The sequence below is a fragment of the Heteronotia binoei genome, chromosome 1, assembly GCF_032191835.1.
Source record: "Heteronotia binoei isolate CCM8104 ecotype False Entrance Well chromosome 1, APGP_CSIRO_Hbin_v1, whole genome shotgun sequence".
Taxonomy (NCBI): domain Eukaryota; kingdom Metazoa; phylum Chordata; class Lepidosauria; order Squamata; family Gekkonidae; genus Heteronotia; species Heteronotia binoei.
The window spans coordinates 42,074,113-42,096,322 of NC_083223.1; the positions used below are offsets into that span (position 1 = coordinate 42,074,113).

Below are 22,210 nucleotides of genomic sequence, written 5' to 3' on the forward strand. Positions count from 1 at the left end.
CCCAGCTGTTCTGAAGGTCGTGAAAGGTGATAGGGAAACACTTCAGCAATTTGCCACCTGGAAGTACCTGGTGGCTTTTGGAAGCGGCAGAGAGGCATCAGGAGACAGGGTACAGAAAAGTGTGTGGCAGGGCCCAGATGTGTGCATATGAAAATGCCATTTTAATCCGGGTATGGGAGGTAGCTGTGTCAGTCCAAATCGCCCATCAGAATGCAGCCTGTGGTCTGCAGTTGTAATACTGGGAGAACTCCAGCCTTGCAGTGTATGAAAGAGTGTTGGGGCAGTGGCTGTGTTTACATAAACAACATCAGACGTACACTCACAGTGCAATCCTAAACAGAGTTAAACCCTTCTGTACTTGTTGATGTTAACAGACTTGGAAATGTGTAACTCTGTTCAGGATTGCATTGGTAGTGGTTTGGGCAAGTGAGTCAGTGTTCAGCAGGGATTAGCATGAACTCGCACAACTGAGTTTTAGCTTCTGAAAACACTGGCTTCCAATTCTGTTTAATATTTACTGAATTTTCCAGGATGCTGCTTCACTGTACAATGTGTGGTTTTGATGTATCTGTGCTCCATGTCATGGTGCATGAGAGCGGGGTGGTAGGACTGGGACATTTTTTTCCCACGTTAAGCATGTTCTTGGCTTCCCATTGTTCAGTGCTCTGCAGTAATAAGACAGGAAAAGGGGAGCCAAATCAAAATCTTGTCTGAGGAATTCTGAAAGAGCCTTGGCTTGTTGTGCTGTGTTATTATCACTTTTACATCTTTTTTTCCTAGTAGTCATGCTTTTTCTTGTGTTTAAAGATGCTGTTACGCAGGGTTTAATTTTTTTTTTTAAATCAATGTGTGCTGGAAGACTGATCGTATGGTCTTCATTATTAACTTCCACAGCAGGAAACTTTCAAAATAGCAGCTGTGCATTGCCTTAAGTTAAATTGACTGTAAAGTGTGATTGCTCAAACTTGGCATGGGTAATAAGCTTTTCACCCATAACACAGAGTTGACTGCTGTGTTGCAGTATTTGAACTGGCTTTTTAAAATGTGCATTTTGTCTGTGGCTAAATACATTTGCTAGGCGTTGTCTAGACTGTACCAGGCACTGTTCTCATTTTGTTGTTGTTGTTGGAATAGGTAGGCCAAGGACCACATATTTGTTCTGTGGACCTAATAGTAGGTCCGTGAGCCTCCAGGTGGGGCCTGGAGTTCTCCTAGAATTACAACTGATCTCCCAGCCGCAGCAAGAAAATAGCTGCTTCAGAGTGCAGACTTTATGGTGTACCACAGATTCTAGGTAAAATCCCTTCTTAAATTCCCTCTCCACAGGAACTGCCTCCAAATCTCAAAGAGTTTTTTAAGCTACAGTTCGTCATCCTACATGGTGGGGATATGAAGTATTTTTGAAACAGCCCCCCCCCCCCCCCCACAAATGTTACACTGGAAATAAATTTGAAGTTTCTAAATTTGTGATATGGCATGGAGACCTGCTGTTTGAAGAAAACAGGACAGCGCTGGGTGGGGCTAAAGTAGGTTTTTGGATGCCAGCCATGGTAGTTTGGATATGGTTGGAAAAAGCACCTTTGTGAAAAGTGGAAAACCTTTTAGGCTTTTGATTCTGGTACTAGGGTATAGAGATGTAGTGAGAATCAGAACTTTGCCATGACTCTCTGGGGAATTCAGTCCAGAATACTTCATGAAGCAAGATGGATTGATACCGCCTAATAGCACCATTCAAGCAATGCTACAGGATGATGTCTGTTTATAGACAAAGGAAGCCATTTGTGAACTTATTTTTTTTATGTGTGTTTCTCTGTACTCAAGGAAAAGATACTAACCAAGAGTTCAGGGCTAAAACAGTGTTTCCTCCTGGTATGGAAAGTAAACATTCATGTCCCATACAGCTGAGCAAGAAGTTTGAATTCAAGTTGTTTGTTTGTTTGTTTATCATATGGCAGAGTTACACACAGGAAGCATATCACAATATACAATATATAACTGAGTTGATACATGCCCAGGGAAATGCTGATCTCCACTTTGGGGTCAGGAAGCAATTTTTATCCAAGCCAGTTTAGCCAGGGATCCTGGAGTTTTTTTGCCATCTTCTGGGCATGGAACAGGGGTCACTGGGGGTATGTGTGGGGAGGTACTTGCAAATTTCCTGCATTGTGTAGGGGGTTGCACTAGATCCTGGGGGTCCCTTTTGACTCTTTGATTATATAATACAATAGGTATGCAGACCAATTGGGCTATCCCCCTAATTTTTCTTTTCTTTTTGGTATTTTTATATTTATATGTGTGCCTATGTGTGCGCCTAGAAGTCATGATGACCTTGAGTGACTGACCCATACTGGGAGCCTGGAGGATATTCAGGGAGGTGGCTGAATAAAGCCTACCCCCACCTCCCAACTCCTGGTATCCTAAGGAGGTCTCCCATCCAAGTACTTGCCATAGTCGGCCCTGCTTGGCTTCCAAGATTGGGCTTTCCTGGGCTATTAATATCTAAATTTTCAATCCACTCAGTCTCAGCTAGGGAGAGTCCAAAGAGCTCTACCACATCTTCCTAGAAAGCATGATGCTCACATTCCAGTGACAGATGGAAAACATTTTGGCAGGCAGCACCACATTCATATATAGGTCCTGCATCTAAACAACGGGTCTGCACAAGTGCCAAAGCCTGTTCATATTCTATTAGCTGTCTTCCGTATTTCAACTGACAAGTCAAATCCTGTGGGCCTTTCGCTGGTGTTTAGACGGTTATGGATATTGGTTGGAACTGATGTTCACAACCATTCATTTCCTAGATTGAAATTTTGTGATTGCAGGATTTGTGCAGATCTTATTGCTGGGTGTCAGGATCTTAGTCTGGATCGGCCCATGTCAGCCATGTCTTTGTAGATAGGTAACTCTCTGTTTTCATTGATCTTTATTCACAAAGAACATCTTGTCTTCAGAGATGTGGGGAAGCGATGTGGCGCAACATGGCTAGCCAGTAGGTTGGAGTGCGTTTAATACATCCACCAATGGTTCTCATTCGTGTCCCGTCCTGAACCTGCTTTGGCGGGAAGGGCGAGATATAAATCCAATAAAATAAAATAAATGTCCAAACGCAGTATGGTTTGCAAAATCATGGTGACTCTCAAGTATTATTCCAGTCTAGGTTGAACTGGTATTTGCATACCAGCCAGTGACTGTAGTTTCAAATTTTAGTTTGAAGCTAGCTATGATCAGCTTAAAATTTGGTGCACCTATAACTCTAACTGTAGTTAATGCTGTAGTGGTGAGGAGGGAATATGCATGAGCAGGAAAGTGCAAGCCTACAAGGCACTCCCTGCGTTTTAATCAGACTAAGTTTTATTCTTTTATTCAAGGTGACTTACATCATCCTCCCCTCCTCCATCTTATCCTCAAAACAACCCAGCCAGGTAGGTTAGGCTTAGAGTGTGTAGCTGGCCCAAGACAAGCCAGCCGACTACCATGGCAGCCTGGGGATTTGAGCCTCATTTGACACTCTGACCACTAAACCACACTGTAATTAAAATGAATATGATATTTTTCTTGTCTACCTATGTGTTTATACATTATGTATTATTTAAACTTTTTATTTAGTGCACATCATTAATAATTGTAACCTAATGTTCTAAATGTATATTTGGCAGATTTTGCTCTTCGCTTAGAACTCTAAGAGATTTGGAGAATTTCTGAAGAGGTAAGATCTCATCTGTTAAGATATATTCTTGTTGGCTGTGCCTGGCCTCTTCTGGATTTTGCTGTGGTTTCATGTGCAGTGTGACTGATTTGAAAACTTTGATTTCCTCCTTTTTACCCTTTTGACGTAGTTTGATCATGTGCCTTGCCAGTTTTGCTGGTTCTGTTATAGCTTTGTATATTGAAGCTGGCAGGCAGAAGCAAGGTACAGTTGGAGTCATATAAACATTTGCCTTCCTCTTTTAAAGGTTTTCAGTTCTCAGAAGTGAGATAACTGTTTCTATTATGAGGTCATCCTTTTCATATTAAAGAGCGTACTCTGTAGAATATGAAATATTCAACAGCACTGTAGGATTGATCGGGGACGTAAAGGACATAGATTCCTGAGATGGTTAAAAATACATGAAGCTGTCTTCTACTGAATCATACCCTTGGACCTTGAACCATCAGAATCAGTATTGTCTACTCGGGTTGGCAGCAGCTCCCCAGAGTCTCAGACTGAGGTCTTTCACATCACCTCCTACCTGATCCTTTTAACTGCCAGGGATTGGACCCAGGAACTTTTGCATGCCAAGCAGATGCTCTACCAGTGAGCCAAAGCCCCTCTTAAAAATGTAAATGTAAATATTCATTCACTTGAGCATCCTGTGTGGAAATAGACATAGAAATTTCCTCCTTAGGCTAGGACTGGCACAGGAGCTTTGGCTATGTCACCAGTTACAACTGGGCTTTCTCTTTCTGTTTGAGTATTTAAAAGGGAAGGCTAAGGACCAAACTATAAATAAACAAATAAATAAATAAATAAAATATTGATCAATTTCTCTCTCAGGGTTGCTTTCCTGGGCCCTTGAAGGAGGCCATTGTTAGGCCCCTTCTTAAGAAACCATCTCTAGTTAGAAAGGATCTAGCCAATTACTGCCCAGTGTCAAATTTACCATTCCTGGGAAAGGTAATTGAGAGAACAGTGACTGAACAGCTTCAAGTATTCCTGGATGAAACCTCTGCACTTGACCCCTTCCAATATGGTTTCAGGCCTGGTTTTGAGACTGCCCTTGTAGCTCTGGTGGATAAACCCCTACAATTAGGTTGAGGTGGTTTGGCACTACTGATCTTATTAAATCTGTCAGTAACATTTGATGGAGTTGACCATTTGGTACAGCTGGCTGCCTGGTTTCATTTGGGGGTATGTGGTACTGCCTTGAATTGGTTTTCCTTTTTCCTCCAGAGATGCTCTCAGAAGATAGCTGTCAGAAACCAGGTCTCCTCTTTGCATGCACTAGATCAGGGGTCCCCGGGGACTGGTACCGGGCCGTGGCCTGTTTGCAACGGGCCGTGCAGCCTCGTCGCCCCCCCCCCCCCCGCGGTGCCTCCCCCCCCCCCGTTTTTACCATTTTAAGGCTGGGGAAGGAAGGAGGCAAGGAGAGTTTCACTCGCCACTGCTGTGGCAGTTTTTCTGCTGATCAGCTAATCAGCTGGGAGGGGGGTTAGCTTGAGAGGTGCTTCATGGTCCCTTTCCTGGCCTTAAAATGGTGAAAAAGGGGGGGAGGAGGAGGTGGCAAGGCTGGGGGGCGGCGGCAAAGGAGGGAGGAGGAAGTGGGAGAGGAAAATGGGGGGAGGAGGAGGTGGTGAGATTGCACAGGGGGGCAGCGAAGGAGGAAAATGGAAGGAGAAGGGGGCGGTGAGGCTGCACGGGGAGCAGCAAAGGAGGGAGGAGGAAAATGGGGGGAGGAGGTTGCGAGGTTGCGTGGGGGGCAGCGGAGGGAGGAGGAAAGTGGGGAGGAGGAGGTGGTGAGATTGTGCAGGGGGGCAGCGAAGGAGGGAGGAGGAAAACGAGGGGAGGAGGCGGCGGTGAGGTTGCACGGGGGGCAGTGAAGGAGGGAGGAGGAAAATGGGGGGAGGCCGAATTGGGTGCCCTCATCCTGCTGGCCCTGGGGCCGGTCCCTGGGTCAAAAAGGTTGGGGACCACTGCACTAGATTGTGATATTCTGCAGGGGTCAGTCCTGTCCCTGATGTTGTTTATATATGTGCTCTCTAGCAGAATTTGTCAGGAGATTTGGTGTTGGGTGCCATCAAAATGCTGATGACACCCAATTCATTCTCTTGCTGGATGAGTAGTCATATGCAGCCCCCTTGGTGTTGATTCAGTGTCTGGGTGCAGTGGTTGATTGGTTGAAGGAGAGCTGGCTGATTTTGAATCTATCAAAGATGAAGGTGGCTGGGAAGTCTTTGGTGGGACTGCAATTACTGGCTCTTGATGGAAACCTGCTAGGTCTGGTGATCTCAGTAAAGAGCCTAGGGGTGTGGCTTGATTTCTTACTTCTGTTGGACAAGCAGGTTCCCACAGTGGCAAGGTCAATGTTTTTCTTTCTATTACAAGGCTGCCAACTGGCTCCCTATTTGGTCCAGCCTAATCATGCCACAGTGATCCATGCCACAGTCACCTCCAGACTGTACTACTGCAACACACTCTACGTTGGGCTGCCCTCAAGGATTCTTTGGAAACTTCAAGTGATCCAGAGTGCAGCTGCCAGGCTAATGACAAACTTACCTCAATCTACCCATATGCAACCAATGCTGGGATCGCTGCACTGGCTGCAAATCTGTTTCTGGACTAGGTTCAAGGTGCTGGTTTTAACTTTAAAGCCCTAAACCAGGGGTGTCAAACATGCAGTTTGGGGGCCAAATCTGGCCCCTGGAGGGCTTCTATCAAGCCCCCAATCAACTGACTGTCATCTGCTTCCTTCTCCCTCTCTTTTGCTTCCTTCTGCATCACAGCTTGCTTTGCAAGGCTTGCTCCATTGCACAGGAGCTACAGAGCAAAACCTTTCTTTTCTTCATTGGCTGAGGCTCCTCCCTTGAGGAGGAAGGGGGGAGGAATAGCTTGCTTTGCCAGACTCTCTCAATCGCATAGCAGAGCTACTGAGCCAAGCCTTTCTTCCTTCTATTGGCTGAGGCTCCCCCCCCCCAGTTCCCTGGGGAAGGAAGGAAAGAGCCAGAGCTTCCTTTGCCCAGTTCCCTGGATCCCATGGGAGAAATACAAAGAAAGCATCCTTAAGACGAATTAGTGCTAATGTTTTAAGCATGTTTTAAGTTTTTTAAAAATATATATTTGGGTTTGTCTGTGTTCCTTATACAATTTATATCTCTGCTACCTAATCTTAAATCGGTACACACATGGCCCAGCCCAACATTGCCTGACCCAGCAAGGTCTCATTTATGTCAGATCTGGCCCTCATAGCAAATGAGTTCGACACCCCTGCCCTAAACAGTCTGGGAGGCGCATACCTGAAGGACTGCCTCTCCTAGTAGAACCCCCCACACTGCTAGTGCTCATCATTGAGCAGTTTCAAGAACCTGATCCTCAGGAACTACGTCTTGCTTCTAGGTAAGGGCTTTTTTCCATCCTAAGCTAGTGGAATGCCATATCAGAGAAGACACGTGCCTTGCAAGACCTGTCCAGCTTCTGCAGGGCATGTAAGATGCAATTATTTTGGCAGGCCTTTGGCTAATCCTTTTACTTTCAGCAGCTATTGGTCTTCCAGATGTTTTCTCTCTGGAATGCTTCTAGGTACTGGGAGAAGGTTACGATTTTAACTGTTTTAATCTGTTTTAATGAACTTTATAGTTCAGTTGCATTTTTTGAAAATGTTGTGAGCCCCTCCAGGCCTTGCATTGCAGGAGAGAGGTGACATACAAATCTAATAAATAATTAATAGTGGAAGAGCTCTAGCCACCACCTGGAGCTGGCAACCCTATTTAACATGTGATCTTTTTGTGTTTTATATTTATGCTGGTTGTATTACATTTGGGTTATTTTAATTAACTGTTTTTAAAGTCTCCTTTATATATTTATTGAAATTGAGGGATCTCAATAAAAATAATAAAATTTTCAGCTCTTGGAATATAGTTATATCTAGGAAAACAAAACAAAACCTTGTTTAATAACAATGAGGAAGTGCTTCTGTGTCTCTCTACCTAAACGTATCTGTTGCAGTGTCATAAATCTGGTGAATGTCGACATATACTGCTAATTGTTAATATTTGGAGAGGCCCACAGGGATATAGGAGTGCAGTCTGTGAAGCTGAAGGATAAACAGTTTCACCTGGAAGTACTGTACTGTGTGTAAATGTGAGTATTGTATGAGACAGATAGTGACTATGCAATTCCATTGTTGCAGATTATTGAACGTGATTCAGAAGTAAGACTTTCCCAGGTAAGAAATCACGTACTATATTGAATGCTTCCTGAAATCTCATAGCAGTCATGGTTGTTAAGAGTGTATTGTGAATAGCATTGTGTACATCATTATGCATAAATATATCTCTTCCCCCACAGCAATGTTTTGTGGGGCACTGTTCACATATGGATGACTACACAGTCGTTGGCATCCCATAGGGATTTGCATTTGAATTTGAATTAGGGTTGGCAGCCGTGGGTTGGGAAATATTTGGAGATTTTGGGGATGGAGCCTGGGGAGGGTGGGGTTTGCGGAGGGGAGGGACTGTAATCTCCCCCCTCCCCAGATTTGTGGTGTATTTCACATCCTGAGCAGGAAATAGCTGCTGTGATCTTAAAATGGGCAACAGGCATTGCAAGACCCTGTAGAACTCCAGATTGCTGCTGGGCGGGACTTCCTGTGTTAATGACTGATGCTAACTCACACAGCTTAGGGGGAACACTGCTCAGCAGGATATAATGCCTTAGAATCCATCCTCCAAAGCAGACGTTGTCTCTGGAGGAACTGATCTTGGTCATCTGGAGATTAGTTGTAAAAGTGGGAAAACACCAGGTGCCACCTGGAGGGTGGCAACGCTAATCTGAATGGATACCAGGGCTTTTATTGAGCAGAAACGCACAGGAATGCAGTTCCGGCTGGATTGGTGTCAGGGGGTGTGACCTAGTATGCTAATGAGTTCCTGCTGGGCTTTTTCTACCAAAAAAGCCCTGTGTGAAATATTGATTATGTTGGGGTGTGTGGCTTAGTATGAAAATGAATTCCTGCTGAGCTGTTTCTACCAAAAAAAAAACAACCCTAGTTCCTGCTATTGCAGAACTTTGTCAGTATATTGGAGCCCATATGCATACCAGAGCTACTGATTCAGGCCTAATCTGTTTTTTTTTTTTAAATTTAGAAGAACAACTTCATTTGTTTTTGCAACACAGGCAGTGTTTTGTTTTTATACTAGTTAAATCCTTATGTTGCTTTTCCATCATGTGATGCTACTATAAAAGTGCTAGGGAGGGAGGGAGCTTGCAATTTGCAATTGGTCCCCCAAGCCCCAAGTGCCACGCAGTGCAAACCTGGGCATAGTTGTGCCATTCTAGTCCTGTTGAAGTAAATCAGTTTAGAATGGTCTAGTTCTGTTTAGGATTACACAGTAGGTCTCCTAATCTGTCAGCAGCGCTTAGTAACTGGAGCGAGTCCTACCATTATCCTGCTATTCCACTGAGCAGAGTCTATTAATTTAACTATACCTTTACTTTTGACTCAAGCATAAAGCCTTCCTCCAGTCTAAGAATGTATCTCCAATGGAAGAGCTGCTGAAGTTGGAGGAAGGCTACTTAGAGGATGGCTGGATGCACCCCACTGCTTCTTTGGAGTGCTTGTAGAATTCTGTTATCTTAGGCCAAATGCAGGAAACAGCTCATTGTCTAGGGATTTTCCAGATTCAGAGAATTGACGGCAGCAACAATTGTCCTTGAATGTACTGCATATGACTGCAAAGGAATCTTGTGGAGACATTTAGAGATTGGGGAGGGGGGGAGAGAAAGAAGGTCAGAGTTTCTCATTTTATATACCTCTTCTGCATACCATGATTTACCTTGGTTTCTTCCATCTGCTGCTAAAGCAACTCTACTCACGTATTTCATGGGGTTTCGCTGACAAATGCTGTATGAAGCTTCACATTTCCCCAAGGAGCCATTGTGGAGATCTCCAAGATGAATGAAAGTCAAAACACTCCTCCTTCTGCCAGCCTTCTCTACCTGGTAGAATTATCACAGGTCCCTCTTTTAGCATTTGTGGTTTTATCCACTGAAGACAGAAGTTTTTGTGCTTCTAATATGAATGCCCAAAGTTTAAAGGAATAAGTGGAGGATGTGGTCTTTTTCATGCAAAGGTTTGTTAAGATGCACAGAATATTTGCCAGCATTCACCTTCAGAAGTTAATTTGGGCTCTGGTGGTTGCTGCTACTGGCAGAACCCTGAGGCGTTGTGTATGTGCTATGTAAGGAAACTGCTGCTGTGTTGAACTTCATTAAGTGCTGCTGAAAAGAAATCTAACAAGAGGCATGTGCCACAAACAGCAGGTTTCCATTCCTTCCCACTTGAACTATCACCTTGAGGAGCCCATTTTGCACATAATAAAATGCTAACTGGTCAGGGTGGGGGTGGTCATGTTCAGGTTGAAAGCAAAATCCTGTCCTGAGCATAAACTGTGAAAATGAAGTACACACACAGTTCATAATAGTTAGGAGTTGTCTTATGACTTTCAATAAGACAGAAGCCAAAATAGCTTATAAAACAACAGATTTCCAAGAAAGATAAATGATACATCATATAAATTAAACCACAAAAGCAGCAACCATAAGCCTATATATATATATATATATATATATATATATATATATATATATATATATATATATATATATATTATTCATTAATGTGATAACAAAAGACATTCAGAACAGACAGTTTAAACTCTCCAGCTACAAAATCCCGAATAAAAGGGTACCAGAGTTTAGAGTTCTGTTACCTGCCTTTACAGTTTTCATTACCATAAATAATGGAATGCAAATCAGGGCTTCACTGGTTATTTTAAGGTGCTGACAAGTGTGTGCAGTATATCCAGTAGGCGTAACATGGATGCTTCCTATTTACATATAAAACACAACTACTGTGGCTGCCCTTTGCTGAGAGACTGATTCTCCAAAATGTTCCTTATTTTTGACATTTTAATGTGACAGCCTTACTTATTCAGGAACTTCTGGATAATGCATATCAGAACAAGAACCTGAAACCGTTTATGCTTGGTCCTGCCTCTTTGGGAGCATCAAAGAGAAAAGCTAGCCTAAAATTCATTTTGCATATGTTCTGTTTGGAAAGCAGATGAGCCAAATACCCATCTGTTTTTCCTGTGTATCAGGAACAAGTCTGGCTACTTACTGTCATAGGACATGTTGCCAGGAATGGCCTTGGAGCCACACCCAGGCAAAATTACAAAACAGGATGCTGTTCCATGGTATGTGAAGTGTATCTGTAAATACTGTGTACCTGATGCTGATTGAGGGGGGACAGAGGATCATTTAGTCTAGTTAACGGAAATGTTTTACACTGCACGGAGAGCCATTGCCTGGCAATCAAGGTTTTACATAAGACAGTGCTTGCATGCAGGGAACCTGGGGAAAGTGTGCATTTTGGCTTTGCCTCTAATTTAATCCTCCCTACAGTGCTGAGGGAGGGATGCAGGTTAGAGTCATGCACATGTGGGTCAGCAGGTTAGCAGGCTCACTTGACTCAGTGGGCCTCCTCTGCTCCCAGTCATCAGTGTTCTGCATTCATGGTTTCCCTTAAGAACATAAGAGAAGCCATGTTGGATCAGGCCAACGGCCCATCAAGTCCAACACTCTGTGTCACACAGTGGCAAAAAATTTTATATACACACATACACTGTGGCTAATAGCCACTGATGGACCTGTGCTCCATATATTTATCTAAACCCTTCTTGAAGGTGGCTATACTTGTGGCCTCCATCACCTCCTGTGGCAGTGAATTCCACATGTTAATCACCCTTTGGGTGAAGAAGTACTTCCTTTTATCCGTTTTAACCTTTCTGCTCAGCAATTTCATCGAATGCCCACGAGTTCTTGTATTGTGAGAAAGGGGGAAAAGTACTTCTTTCTCTACTTTCTCCATCCCATGCATTATCTTGTAAACCTCTATCATGTCACCCCGCAGTCGACGTTTCTCCAAGCTAAAGAGTCCCAAGCGTTTCAACCTTTCTTCATAGGGAAAGTGCTCCAGCCCTTTAATCATTCTAGTTGCCCTTCTCTGGACTTTCTCCAATGCTATAATATCCTTTTGGAGGTGCGGCGACCAGAACTGCACACAGTACTCCAAATGAGACCACACCATCGATTTATACAGGGGCATTATGATACTGGCTGATTTGTTTTCAATTCCCTTCCTAATAATTCCCAGCATGGCGTTGGCCTTTTTTATTGCAGACGCACACTGTCTTGACATTTTCAGTGAGTTATCTACCACGACCCCAAGATCTCTCTCTTGGTCAGTCTCCGCCAGTTCACACCCCATCAACTTGTATTTGTAGCTGAGATTCTTGGCCCCAATGTGCATTACTTTGCACTTGGCCACATTGAACCGCATCTGCCACGTTGACGCCCACTCACCCAGCCTCAACAGATCTCTTTGGAGTTCCTCACAATCCTCTCTGGTTCTCACCACCCTGAACAATTTAGTGTCATCCGCAAATTTGGCCACTTCACTGCTCACTCCCAACTCTAAATCATTTATGAACAAGTTAAAGAGCATGGGACCCAGTACCGAGCCCTGCGGCACCCCACTGCTTACCGTCCTCCACTGCGAAGACTGCCCATTTATACTGACTCTCTGCTTCCTATTACTAAGCCAGTTTTTGATCCACAAGAGGACCTGTCCTTTTACTCCATGACTCTCAAGTTTTCTAAGGAGCCTTTGATGAGGAACTTTATCAAAAGCTTTCTGGAAGTCAAGGTAAACAACATCTATCGGGTCTCCTTTGTCCACATGTTTGTTCACCCCCTCAAAGAAATGTAACAGGTTAGTGAGGCAAGATCTTCCCTTGCAGAACCCATGCTGAGTCTTCCTCAATAACCCGTGTTCATCAATGTGCCTACTCATTCTGTCCTTGATAATGGTTTCTACCAACTTTCCCGGTATTGAAGTCAGACTGACTGGCCAGTAATTTCCCGGATCTCCTCTGGAACCCTTTTTAAAGATGGGGGTGACATTTGCTACCTTCCAGTCCTCAGGAACGGAGGCAGATTTCAATGAAAGATTACAGATTTTTGTTAGAAGATCCACAAGTTCAACTTTGAGTTCTTTCAGAACTCTCGGATGTATGCCATCCGGACCCGGTGACTTATTAGTTTTTAATTTGTCTATCAGTTGTAGGACCTCCTCTTTTGTCACCTCAATCTGACTCAGGTCTTTCAACACCCCTTCCAAAATTAGTGGTTCTGGGGCGGGCAAAAAGTTCTCGTCTTCCACAGTGAAGACGGAGGCAAAAAATTCATTTAGCTTCTCAGCCATTTCCCTATCCTCCTTCAGTGATCCTTTTACCCCATGGTCATCCAAGGGCCCCACTGCCTCCCTGGCTGGTTTCCTACTTCTAATATATTTGAAGAAAGTTTTATTGTTGGTCTTTATGTTTTTTGCAATATGCTCCTCATAGTCCCTTTTTGCCTGCCTGATCACAGTCTTGCATTTGATTTGCCACAGGCTGTGTTCCCTTTTACTAATCTCACTTGGACTGGTTTTCCACCGCTTAAAGGAGTCCTTTTTACCTTTTACAGCTTCCATTACTTTTTTTGTTAACCATGCAGGTCCTTTCTTTTGCCTGTTTGTGCCTTTCCTAACGTGGTATGTATTTTATCTGAGCTTCTAGGATTATAGTTTTAAATAGCGTCCAAGCTTCCCCGAGGGTTTTGACCGTATGTACCTTTCCTTTCAGTTTCCTCCTCACATGCCTCCTCATCTCAGTGTATTTACCCCTTTTAAAGTTAAACGTGGTTGTGGCGGTCTTTTTGGACAACTCCCTATTTATACAAACGGTGAAATCAATAACATTATGGTCACTGCTCTCAAGCGGCGCAATCACTTTTACGTCTCTCACCAAGTCTTGGGCATTACTTAGGACCAAATCCAGGATCGCCCCACCCCTGGTGGGTTCTGAGACCATCTGCTCCATAGCACAGTCATTGAGAGCATCAAGAAACTCAATCTCTTTCTCTCGACCAGAACACATATTGACTCAATCAATCTGCGGGTAGTTAAAATCACCTATTACAACACAGTTTTTACGTTTAGCCGCTATCTTTAAGCCTACCATCATATTATAATCGTCCTCTCTCTTTTGATTTGGTGGGCGATAACAAACTCCCATAGTTAAATTTCCTTTTGGGCCCTCTATTTCAACCCAAAGCATTTCTAAAAGTGAATCTAATTCTCTGACCTCAGTCTTACTGGACCGTATATCCTCTCTGACATACAGAGCCACCCCACCTCCAACCCTTCCCTCCCTATCCTTCCGATATAGCTTATATCCAGGAATCACCGTGTCCCACTGATTCTCCTCATTCCACCAAGTTTCTGAAATTCCCACAATGTCTATGTTTTCTCCCAACACTAAACATTCCAATTCACCAATTTTACTTCGAACACTTCTAGCATTTGCATACAAACATCTATAATTTCCCAGGCGAGCTAGGCCCGCCACCTTCCTCCTGCCACCTCGAGACTCTGGCAGACAGTCCATATTGTTTGTCGCCTTCACAGTGGACAACTCTGGTCTGTTACCCGGTAGAAAAATAGCAGCCAACCCTTCATCTCTTTGAGACGAGTCCTCCCGAACCAGAGACATTTCATCTCCTGTCGGCTTTCCCCCAAGATTTAGTTTAAAAACTGCTCTGCCACCTTTTTGATTTTAAGCGCCAGCAGCCTGGTTCCACAGGCCTTACATAAGCACTGGGCATTTCTCTCCCACCCAGGCTGCTGTGCACAGTGCTCCCAGCCTGACCAGTCACTCTGTTTACATGCCTACATAAATGGGAACATTTACAGAGCCAGCCAGCAGCTTTCCACAGGCACCTGTGCTTGCAGGAAACTTCCCTGGGCTGTCTGCAAGTAGGAAGCTGCTGGGTTGGGCTTGGGGAGGTGGGGCCAAAGAGATTCTGGCTGCCACATATGGCCAGCCATCTTTCCAGCAGCCAAGGCAGCAGATGCAGGAGCCCAACTTGCTCTGGCTGGGGGAGGAGGCTTAGCAGGCAGGCAGCACATCTCGGCCTGATGCCTTAGCCAAGGACAGCTGGCAGTCACCAAGGGGGGGCTGGCTGAACCTCCTCACCCCTTATGGTTGCCAACTCTGGGTTGGGCAATCCCTGGAGATTTGGGCAAAGACCCTGGGGAGGACCCGCATTTGCGGAAAGGAGGGACCTCAGCAGCAGGTATGAGACCCTAATATAGCCCCTTCCAGTCTGCATTTGGACTGGTTCCCCCCCTGTTGTTTGTGGGCAGGATTAGACCCTGGATAAGCCGGATCTAGCCCACAGGCCATTTGTTTGACATGTCTGCCTTAGGATTCTGCTGTGTGTTCTATTTGTACGGGAGTTCAGTCTCTCTCTGACACTCAGTGGTTGTCTTTTTATTTATTTATTTAATCAGATTTATATTCCGCCCTCCCCTGATGAGCTCATATGTTTTTGATGAAACTGGTAACTTGGGAAAGCCTTTTGCTAAATTCTGAATCTAACAGGGACATGTAAGATGTGTGAAAGGTAATTTTAAATTTTGCCATTCTAGATATGCTGTTCTTGATAGGAAGGCAGGGTCGTATCTAGGAATTTTTTTTCTGGGGTGTGCACTGCAAATTAAATTAGATTTAAAAAAAAAGATTTAAAGACTGGATGGGTGAGTGGGCTTGCCAGGTGGCTTCTGGGAAAGGCAGAGCCACGGGGAGAGGTCACCCCATTATGCTGGTGTCTGGACCTCACCCCCTCCATTTCCTCACCCTCCGCAGCTTCCTCTGCACTTCCTTGCTCATCTGCCTCTGCATCCAGAACTGCAGCCAGTCTTGCCGTTACTGCATCCCATCCCATCCCACCCCAGCCCAGGCCCACCACCTCACTCTACATGTGTGGACTATTGGTGGTACCAGTACTAGCCCTACCCAAGTCTGCCCCACCTCCCCAGAACACACACATGTGGGGTGCATGTGCCAGCTCTGCTGTTGGCCTCCCTCTTGGGGCTTCTTTGGACCAGCCAGCCTCCCACACTCTCAGCTCTGCACTGACACCTCACTAACAACCAAGCCATCCCCAGCATTCCTGGGGTACTTTTCATCATGCCGCTCCTCTGGCTCCTCCCATCTGTTCTCAGCTCTGTGCTCCTGGAGTCCTGAGCTTACCCCCACCCTCCCCACAACCAGGTCTCAAATTCAGCGGGAGCTCACAGGAGCACAGCTCCTGAGCCTTTCTGAGAGTTCCACCTCCTCCTTCCCACCTTGTCCATTGAATAGTAGGTGCAGCTGCATAACAATCCTGGATAAGCTCCACCAACTGTTTTTCTACAAAATGACCCCTGCCCACAGCCCAGCATTGCTGCCAGCATCCTGGGAGTGGGGTGGCTCAGGGGAGTGGTTGGACCATGGAAGGCCAATGCAGCAGCATTGTCCTGGTGGCAATCTGGTGGGGGATGGGTGAGGTCCTGTCCGGAAGCACAAAGGCTAGTGAAGGTGTTATAGTTCCTGCAAGCAGTTCCAGGGAAGATTGGAGTGGAGGTGCCTCAAAATTAAAAGGGGACACCACCAAATGGATAGGGGGTGCCGCCTGCGCTGCTCCAGTGCTGATTGCAGCCCTGTAGGAAGGGAGTAAAAACACCAAGATCCACTGGGTGTGTTTCCATGGATAAAAATATTTGTCTGTAGAGAATTACTTGATTACCTCTCCTGTCCTAATGCAGCCCAAAATAATCCCCCAATGGCGCTCATGGGGGACAGGATACCCTCCAGGAGGAGCATTTGGGGGGGGGGGATTTTGGGATGCAGCAGTAGGGGAGGGGGAGTAAAAGAGTCATGAACTGCAGGGGAAAATCCTTCTGTCTACAGAAATGCTCCAGTGGATCCAAGCTGTAACATTAAACCATGGTTTATTTTAACTACAGTTAGTTTGTGAAACCAGGATTTCGTTTGCAGATAATTACCCAAATCTGGGATTCTATCAACACTTGTTGGGAAGTCAAGATTGTTATATCCAGCTCTCTACTGAAGATTGTTTTCTAGCCTGTGTGCATTAAGGTGGAATTCATGTCCTGAAAACAAATGTAAACCCATGGCCTGGGCAGAGGAACAGAGCTGGAAGGAGCAATCTTTGATGCCAGCACAAAGCTGTTTGCTATTAATTTTTAAAGGAACTTTTTATTATTATTTTCTTTTAAAATACAGGAATGCAAAAGTTAGATCAACATTTACAATATAAGAGTAAAAAGCAGACTAACACAAGACACATAATAATATCTGTCTTGGCATACCAGTAAGAATAATTGACAGCTTTAAACAATGTCAGAACATTGTTTAAGCATTTAAAATATAATAAATCGTGATAATAGGAATTACTCGAAATAATCTCATTCTCTACAAGATATTGTACAACAGGAAACCAAACGGATTGGAAGGGTTTTTGATAACTCTCCAGATGTGGTATAAATAGAGTGACTTGTCATTTTAGCGTTAATGAAATGGTCCCACATTTGTAGAGTATTTGTTTGCTATTAATGATCTTTGTGTACTGTCACTGGAAGATAACAGGCATTGTTCAAAGATACAGACCAAAGCACCTTGTATTTTACAGTGCTCTCCTAAGTGGAGTTACCAGGGGTCATTTTGTAGAGAAATAGGTGGTGGAGCTCATCCAGGGATTGTTATGCAGCTGCACCTACTATTCAATGGACAAGGTAGGTAGGTGGGGAGGAGGAGGAGGAGGGGGATCCCTCAGAAAGGTTCAGGAGCTGTGCTCCTGTGAGCTCCTGCTGAATTCAAGGCCTGGGAGTTACACTCTTTTAAGCCCACTGATGTCAAGAGTGTAACTCTGTTTAAAATTGCACTGTCAGTATCCCAGCTTTTCCTTCATGGCAACAGATGACGGATCCATACTGTTCTGTGCTGATTGTAAAGACTGTACTGATTTTTTAAAAAGCAGTACAACATAAGGGAGCTTAATATACATTTCTGTTTAGCAGTGCATCTTTATATAGCACTCACCAGCAGCCTTCTGTTTTCATGATAATTTCATACTTATGACTTACTGGAAAGTAAGCGTACTTTAAAGAAAACACAAAAGAAATTTCTTTTGGGGGTATCATTGCTGCTTTTCTATCTTTTTACTAATTAGATTCCACTTAGTATTCTTAAAAGTGGCCTAGAGGTGTTAGTATTTGTTCTAACAACAAATGTCAGACTCAAACACATTGTTCTATTGACTTTCCTGGAGACCTGTCTATTTGTTTTCAGAAAAATGTTTCTGCAGTGTGATTTTTTTTAAGGGGTGTTTATCTCTCTGGTAGGTTTATATTGCCACTTAGTGGATAATTCCCCTAACTGCAGTCTGTTTTAATAGTATAGTGCAGGGGTGGCCAACGGTAACTCCAGATGTTTTTTGCCTACAACTCCCATCGGTCCCAGCCATTGGCCATGCTGGCTGGGACTGATGGGAGCTATAGGCAAAAATACATCTGGAGAGCTACCGTTGGCCACCCCTGGTATAGTGAATGCCTATGGGTTGGCTTTTTTTGTTTATCTGCATGTGGAAACCCTGTTTGTTGAATTTCTTAAACTTAACATTGAGTCTGTGTCATAAGAGCATAAGATAAGCCGTGCTGGATCAGACTGGCGGTCTGTCTTATATTGAGCTGTCTACTTTGACCCCAAGATCTTTCCCCCTCTCAGTTTCAGCAAGTTCAGATCTCACTAACCTATATTTGAAGTTGGGAGTTTTTATTTCAAAGTAGATCGCCTTACATATGCCAACACTGGAATTCATTTACTACATTGTCATCCAGTCACTCGATTTGTGGAGATCCTCTTGGAGCTCTTCACAGTCATCCTTGGTTTTCACCATTCTGAATAATTTTGTGTCATACAAACTTGGCCACTACACTACTCACTCCTATTTCCAGATCATTTATCAACAAATTAAATAGTATCACCCTAATACCAGTCCTTCTGGGACCCCACTGCTTACTTTCCTCTATTGGGAGAACTGTCCATTTATTCATCGTCTTTGCTTCCTGACATTTAACTGATTCTTAATCCATAAGAGAACCTGACCTCTTATCTTTGGTGAAGTACCTTGTTGAAAGGTATGTCCGATGTGTGTATGGCTTCTAAGTATGCTGACCAGTGACAAAAGATTGCAAAAAAAAAAAAAAGATAGAACAAAAGTCTCATTGGATATAAAGAAGAGATTGAATTTATACCCTGCTGTTCACTTGGAGTCTCAGAGTGGCTTACAATCTCCTTCCGTTCCTCTCCCCACAGCAGTATAGATTCAGGTGGCTAGTCATGTTGGTCTGAAGCAGCAGAACAAAGTTTGAGTCCAGGGCACCTTTAAGACCAACAAAGTTTTATTCAAAGTATACGCTTTTGTGTGCAAACAAACTTCTTCCGATACAAACCATGGAATAGAATCTCCTTAAGTCCTATTTACAGGAAAAGAGAGGGTGGGGGCATCCTTTTGGAAAGGCCAAGATGCATAAGTTGAACTGAAATAGGATCAGGTGGCTGTTAAGATCAATGAATAGCAGCAAATTAGCATGTAAATACAAGAGCTAGCAGAGATATGAGAACAAAGCTAGAGTCCAATAACATCCCCAAGACAAACCAAATGCAATCCTAGGTACATGTGAGAATAGAGACTCAGCATGTGCATACTTCTTCACAGGGCTTTTTTTGTAGGAAAAGCCCAGCAGGAACTCATTTGCATATGAGGCCACACCCCTGACACCAAGCCTGCATTCCTGTGCGTTTCTGCTCAAAAAAAGCCCTGCTTCTTCACATGCATTGTAACAGATTTCCTCAAACATTACATGCAGGCATGGAGAGTATTACCTGTATGCCAGTTTTCTTCTATTTACATTTCCTGCCATATTGTTATTCCAGTCTTAGTTGTATTTATTGCTCAGTTACTTATGCATCTTGACTCCAATTAGCTCTTCTTGACAACTACCCCCCCCACCTGCATGTAATATTTGAAATGTAATGGTAGTTCAGTCATATCAGTGTAACTGTTGTAGTTATCCCTCAGTTCCATCTAAAATGTCAAAAGTGAACACCAAATATAAGACAACTAGGGAATGAGACAACAAGGACAATAGACATTAAAAGGTAAACAAAGGCTGGGTACAGACAGGTAGCTTCACACACAACAGAGGCATCCCAAACTGTGCTGCCTCAAATTGGAATGGCCAAATCCTGATCAGACGTTCCCATGCAATGCATCTGTATATTGCACAGGGGGCTTTGGCATGTTCACACAGTTATTATGCATCATCCCCTTACAGCAATTTGGGTTTCTTTTTTCGCCTTACATGTGCTAATGCGCTCTGGGCATTTTTTAAAAAAAGAATACTGGTGAACACCTATAGTGGATTGGTGGGTTCACATCACCAGTTCTCCTCACTTGTGCACTCCGATGTTCAGATGCCCAGAAAGACAGATGGAGCACAGCAGAAGAATTTTCTACCACTTCCCAAGTGGTAGCTGGAGGACAGGCAGCAGGCGTGCCTGTCTGATCTGCCTGGGGGCTGTGCCTATGTTGGCTCAAATTGGTCATCTGAATTCAGCCATAGGGTCCTAACCTCATGTTGCCTTCTAGTGGCAACTGTCTGAGAGCATTTGCAGGAGAAAATGGCAGATAAGCTTATCCAGGGGTTGTTTTGTAGAAAAAAGGTGGTGGAGCTCATCCAGGGATTGTTATGCAGCTGTACCTACTATTCAGTGGACAAGGTGGGAAGGAAGAGGTGGAGCTGTCAGAAAGATTCAGGAGCTGTGCTCCTGTGAGCTCCCACAATCCGAGGCCTGAGCTTATCCATCCACTTATTCCCTCCTCAACAATCACTCTTTCATGTTGTTACCCCTTTAGTTGGCTATTGCTCTCAGACGTAAGCCCAGCTGGAGGAAACAAGCAATGTGCTTAGGTGGAAGACTTGTGGGAGAGAATTATAGAGCAGGTGAAAAGTCAATCATTCCTGCCTGCTGATCTCCCTCCACACTACTGTGCCATTGATCAGCCAATCAAATAGCCCTCTGGTCCACATCTCTCTGACTTTACCTCAAGTATTGATGGGGTTCATCTGACCTGCACTATGCAGAACACAGAGGCCTCTCAAAGATTTCTGAGCTGTCCTGACCTGGATAGCTCAGGCAAGCCTGATCGTGTCAAATCTCGGAAGCTAAGCAGGGCTTACCCTGGCAAGTACTCAGATGGGAGACCTCCTTGGAATACCAGGGCCGGGGCACAGAGGCTGGTAGTAGCAAGCCCACCTCTCTGAACACCCAAGCCCCACTAGAGGTTGCCAGAAGTCAGCCATGACGTCCAGGCATGCACACACCCACAAATACACACTCACACAAAAGATTTCTAAGTTATTCTTTGCCTCGTCAGATAAGCCCTGAATTCTGTCTGATTGGAGTAGGGATAGGGGCCTCAGATGTGGTACCTGAATCACAGTAAACACTACTTTTGTCAGCATCCCAGTATTTTATTCCTTGGTTAACTTGCACAAGTGATCCATGCAGAAGATTGAATTACGTGTATGTGATTTTCATGTGCTAGGCTACTAATTTCCTGTTACTCTATTTTTCTTCTCATTGAGAATACTGGAACCTTAATGTTTTTTGGTTCAACCTGATTACATGCTTTACAAGAGGAATGTAAAGTGCTGCATCTTTGATAGAAATCAGTCCACTACCTCGCCTCCAAAAGCCCCTTGGCTAATGCCCAAATAATTGATAACTTCTGAACCTGAATGATGATCCAAATAATAGCTATTTACAAGCTGGTCTATCCTTAGGCTTCATATTCCTTTTAGAATATGAAGAAATCTTCTAAGAAAGAGAAAACAGGAGATTGTTTCTGGAAGTGCTTCATATCCCAGATCTGTCTGATTGTCTGCAGCTTTTGTGCACACCTCAAGTTGTTGGTTTTAATAGATAAAGTCCTGCAATTGAAAAAGGCCATCTTGTCATCTGCCAGTGCCATATCTTACAATCAACCGATGACTACCTCTTTAAGTAAGTCATCTGTATGATCAAGACACAGAAAGCTTATTAGGTTTTACTGGATATTTGGAACAAGTCATTTCAAACCTGATGAGCTGCCAAGCATCTCTTGCTATTTAAATTTTGCCATATTATTTTGCCATCTGCTAAGATTAGATGCCTGCCTGTGTTGAAATGGTTAAAGTGGGGCATTGGAACAGATTTTGAATACATGAGGATGGGGAAGGTTTCTTTTTAATAGGAGCCAAGATTTTGAGATGAAGGCATAGCTTTGGATGCAACACAAAGTGGCTGTGTTAATATACATCACTGTGAATGGGGTTGCTTTTATTCCTTTGCCACCCGTGCAAATTTACATAGCTGAAAGGGTTTTTTTATTAATTTCAGGACACTGACCATAACTATATGATATGTTTTTTTCCGAGGTACATCTCTGTCCATTACACAGATA

The 22,210-nt window shown here is 44.0% G+C and overlaps 1 protein-coding gene across 1 annotated transcript in view; it reads left to right on the top strand.

Moving 5' to 3' along the window:
* The first annotated feature begins 3,652 nt into the window (after positions 1-3,652).
* CYRIA (CYFIP related Rac1 interactor A) overlaps positions 3,653-22,210 on the top strand; it is a 66,587-nt gene continuing 48,029 nt past the window's right edge. Inside the window, exons 1-2 of the mRNA XM_060233669.1 lie at positions 3,653-3,706; positions 7,884-7,919. The gene's annotated coding sequence lies outside the window, so the exon portion shown is untranslated. The remainder of the gene's footprint in view (positions 3,707-7,883; positions 7,920-22,210) is intronic.